This window comes from Oratosquilla oratoria, chromosome 9, assembly GCF_046742065.1.
Source record: "Oratosquilla oratoria isolate Oo_2021 chromosome 9, ASM4674206v1, whole genome shotgun sequence".
Taxonomy (NCBI): Eukaryota; Metazoa; Arthropoda; class Malacostraca; order Stomatopoda; family Squillidae; genus Oratosquilla; species Oratosquilla oratoria.
The window spans coordinates 69,034,083-69,039,082 of NC_134785.1; the positions used below are offsets into that span (position 1 = coordinate 69,034,083).

General features: G+C 43.3%; 1 protein-coding gene across 2 annotated transcripts in view; it reads right to left on the reverse strand.

Annotated features, from left to right (window-relative positions):
* The window catches only part of LOC143028533 (chondroitin sulfate N-acetylgalactosaminyltransferase 1-like), a 492,873-nt gene that overhangs the window by 325,219 nt on the left and 162,654 nt on the right, over nucleotides 1-5,000 (reverse strand). The gene's annotated exons all lie outside the window — the stretch shown is intronic.

Here is a 5,000-nt window from a genome sequence, read left to right on the forward strand (position 1 = left end):
TTCCTCGCAAGGAGAGAAGCGCCGGTTACTTCTGGCAAAACATCACAAATTCTGTTAGTTCACTTCTGAAGAAAAAAAAAATCGGAGAACGTCATATGTTCTCTGCGTCCTAATTGAGTGTCTGTTTTTCGAGAAAAAAAAAAAAAAAAAAAAAAAAAAATCCTTTTTTCAAATCTCTCCCAAAAGTTCGGTCATGTGCGAGCGCGATCATATTATGAGCTCTTGTCCTCACTCACCGGCTTAATAGAAGACATCAGTCAATCAGTCAGACCCAAGGTTCGCATTTCATTCCCGATTCCCCACCTGCTCTTCAATTTCCTCCATCTGCTCCTCCACTTCCCCACCTGCTTCTCCACTTCCCCACCTGCTCCTCCACCTCCAAACCTGCTCCTCCACCTCCCCACCTGCTCCTCCATTTCCCCACCAGCTCCTCAACCTTCCTACCATACTTCCACTCTGCAGACCTCCCACCTCTTCCCTCCGCCCCCATCACCTCTCACTCACCTTCCATTACTCAGTCATTTCCTTTCCTCTTACCTCCAAACATGTCTGCATCTCCAAACGTTTCCTTAAGGGACATTTACCAGCCACAAATGCCAAAGACGAAAAAAAAAAAAAAAGAATTACCGCGGAGATGTTCTCGAATATGGAATGCTATATACTCTGTGGGCCGTAGGGGTGTCACTATGCAGCCAATAACAGAGTACGGGGATGCATACGAGCATGCATATATATATATATATATATATATATATATATATATATATATATATATATATATATACAAAATAGCCCGGCCATAGTAAAACATACACAACGTTCGACGGAGTGAATGGTGTTGAGTTTCCGACACCCTATTCACCTCTTTGCCTGGACCCACCCGTGTGTGTGTGTGTATCGCTTCCTCTGCTCTTTTGTCCGTGACAGACAGAGGAGGCCTAACCCGACTCCACTCCTAGTGGAGCACAACAGCTCCAATTCCATTCTGTTGCCCTCCCTTTCCTCCCTCTCCTCCCTTTCTTATCCTTCTCTCCCACCCCTCCCCCTCCACTTCATTCCTCACCTATTCCAACGCATTCATCCTTTCCCCTTCTTCTTTTTCTTCTTCTCTTCCCTTGCCTTGATGTCTTTGGTCTGACTGTGTCGAGATGAGGCCTTCCCAATTCCTGGGACTCTCTCATTATTTCCCTCTCTCTCTCCCTTTCTCTCTCTATATATATCTCACTCTCCCCTCTTTCACTGTCTTCCCTCCCTTTCTCCCCTTCTCTCTCTCTCCTCTACTCTCTCTACCTCTCTCTCTCTCTCTCCCCTCTTTTGTTCTGTTTTCTCTCTCCCCTCCCTCCCTCTCTCTCTTTCTCTCCATCCTAGTTTGGACGACAATGAAAAAGTTTACAAAGTCAATAACTGAGCCACGTCATCGTAATCCCCTCCCCAAGAACTTTACCTGGACATTTTTAGGCCCGGGGCCAAAATTAACTCTCTAGTACATTATCTCGCCCAGTGCGGTGATTTGGGTCTCTTGATTGCCTGGCGATTTTATTCAGTTTTGAAAAACACTTTTCGTGGGTTTAATGATAAAAAAAACACGATATCGCTTGGCTCCTCTAAAACAGTGTTTTTTTTTCATCAGGGTTTGTCCAAGGTAATGCCAAGCGATTCCATTCGGTTTCCTGGAAACCCTTTCCAGTTTTCCTTGGATTAAGTTAAACACTCCAGTTTCTCGTTTCTTGTTTTGTCAACAACACTCTTTTCCGGCTTGAAGATTCCGTTATACACCCTCAATAAATAAACAAATAAATGAAAAAATAAATAAAATTGATCAATATATTAATGTAAATAAAATGAATAAATAAATACATAAATGAATGAGATAGACTTTAAAAATAGATATATGAAATTGAATAAATTGATAGAAATAGAGAAATTGATAAACAAAAACATAAAAAAATGAATAAAGAAAATGAGGAGAGAAAAACAATTGAACACAATCTCCCGTCCTTCCTTTTCGCTTCCAGGGTCATCCCTCTCCTTCCCTCTTACAACACCATCACCAACACAATCACCATTACCACCACCACCGCCATGACCACCACAATCACCATCACCACCACTATCATCACCATCATCACCACCGCCACCACAATCACCATTACCACCACCATCACTACCACCACCGCCATGACCACCATCATCACCAACACAATCATCATTACCACCACCACGGCCATGACCACCACTATCACCATCACCACCACCATCATCACCACCGCCACCACAATCACCATTACCACCACTATCACTACCACCATCGCCATGACCACCATCATCACCATCACCACCACTATCATCACCACTACCACCACCATCACCACCACTACCACTATTACCTCCACCACCATGATTACTATCATCACCATCACCACCACTATCATTACCATCATCACCACCTGTACCACTACTACCACTATCACCACCATCACCACCACCACCGCCATGACCACCATCATCACCATCACCACCACCATCATTACCATCATCACCACCATTATCACCATCACCATCATCACCACTATCACTACCATCATCACTATCACTACCACCACCATTATAACCACCATCACCACCACTACTACTATCACCAGTATCACCACCGCCATGACCACCACCTTCAGCATCACCACCACTATCACTACCACCAACATCACCACCGCCATGACCGACCACCGTCACCAACAACAACAACGATTCTCTGGGAAGAGACAATTCTTCTTCTGGACCGACACTTGCTCGCACTCTAATACGTAAATATTTTCTCTTCCAATTGCCTCAACTATTTCTCCCTCCCAACTCGCCCGGGGCTACGGCACTTACTTATACCCCCATCATCTGGCACTGCTTTTCCAATACAATACATTCTTGCACAAACACACACAGGCGAGCAAACTGTCAGTGCACACACACACTGTTCATGTACATATGCATTAGAATATATAAATCAATTTACGCACACGCACACACACACACACACACGCACACACACATACACGCACTTACATACACACACTCACACACATACACGCACTTACATATACACACTCACACACATACACGCACTATACACACATTCACACATATACACGCACTTACACACACACACGCATATGCAGTTACACACACACACACACACACACACACACACACACACACACACACACACACACACGCACGCACGACATGATGGATGGGACAAATAATTACACCAATCTATTTGCCGATGATGCCAATATTATGAAGAGAGTAAAAGATGAGAATGATTGCAGGTTATTACAGGAAGATCTAAACAGGATTTATGAATAGAGCCACAAGTGCAAAGTGAATTTCAATACGAAAAAAAAAGACTGAAAATGGTTGAAACGAAAAAATAAAAAAATGGGAAAATAAATCTATTACATAAACAAAAAAAAGTCATGCAAGTGTTTGTTATAGGAAAAATCTCTTGAGAAAAAAGACTGGAGTACACTGCAATGTGAAGGTGCTAACATAATGAAATATATACAAAAAAGAAAAAAAATATATTATATATCAAATATACTTATAATATACATGCATACATACATACTGTACATATATATATATATATATATATACATATACATATATATGTAGAGAATACAAAGAAGAACAATCAAAATGGTTCCCATTCTAGCTGACATATTATACAAAGAAAGAATATATAAGCAATAACCAGAGGAAGATAAAGTGTTCGAAAGTTATTAAAATATATAGTTTTCAGTAAAAATGTATTGGTTTGTGGAAGAGCAAGGAAGAAGAAATAGGCCAGTAAAATAGATAAATAAATAAATAAATAAATAAAATAAAAGTTTGATCAATAAAAAGACAGGGACGGTACTCTCCGTGCATTGACTTTAATACTTGCGCTCAAACACACCTATGTATATCCATGCATATATATACATATACACTATGCATGTGTACACACACATAATATATACCTTATGCATATATACACACACACATACATATACACATATACAGTGACATATATAGATGGACACACTAACAAGCACACACACATAAACCTGATGGCTGTGTATGTAGACAAGCGACAGAGGTCCAGCCAAGCTCTTCCCATTCAAAGTAAGTGTAACAATCATGACTGGCCGTGTCCTACCACCACCACCAACAACCTCCTCCTCCTCCTCCACCACCACCACCACCTCCACTACCTCCTCCTCATCCACCAACACAACCTCCTCCTACTCCACCACCTCCTCCTCCACCACCTCTTCCTTCTCCTCCACCATGACCACCACCACCTCCTCCTCCTCCTTTCCCTCTCCACCTCCTTCTCCACCACCACCGTCTCATTCTCCACCACCACTACGTCCTCCACCTCCACCTCCTCCTCCTCCTCTTCCTTCTCCTCCTCCACCATGACCACCATCTCCTCTTCCTCCTTTTCCACCTCCACCACCTCCTCCACCACCACCGCCTCATTCTCCACCATCACCACCACCACCTCCACCTCCTCCTCCTCCTCCTCCTCCTCCTCCTCCTCCTCCTCCTCCTCCTCCTCCTCCTCAGGCCAGGCCACTAAGTAGTTAAGCCCGGTCGCCGTCCCTGAGCCATGAGAGATGACAGCCACCTGTTTGGCATCACAGAGAGAGAGTGTGACGGGCAAGGGTACACGAGAGGGAATATCAAGTGACAAGTTCGTCTATTGGCACGTGACAGGGCAAGAGCCTCTCATGCTTTTGCTCAGCATGACAGGCCCAGCATGGCAGGCACAGCATAATCCTAACCTAACCTAATCTAACCTAGGTTTGGATTACCAGTAACCTACATCTTCTATGTTTTTTAGAAGTATTCCTTGTGCACGCATCTAATGGGATGTTGATTGCGTGTTTTATGAAGTCATTATTTTAGGGACTATGGTGAGATCCTTACGGACCAGAGTCGCGTACTACCTTTTCATGAAC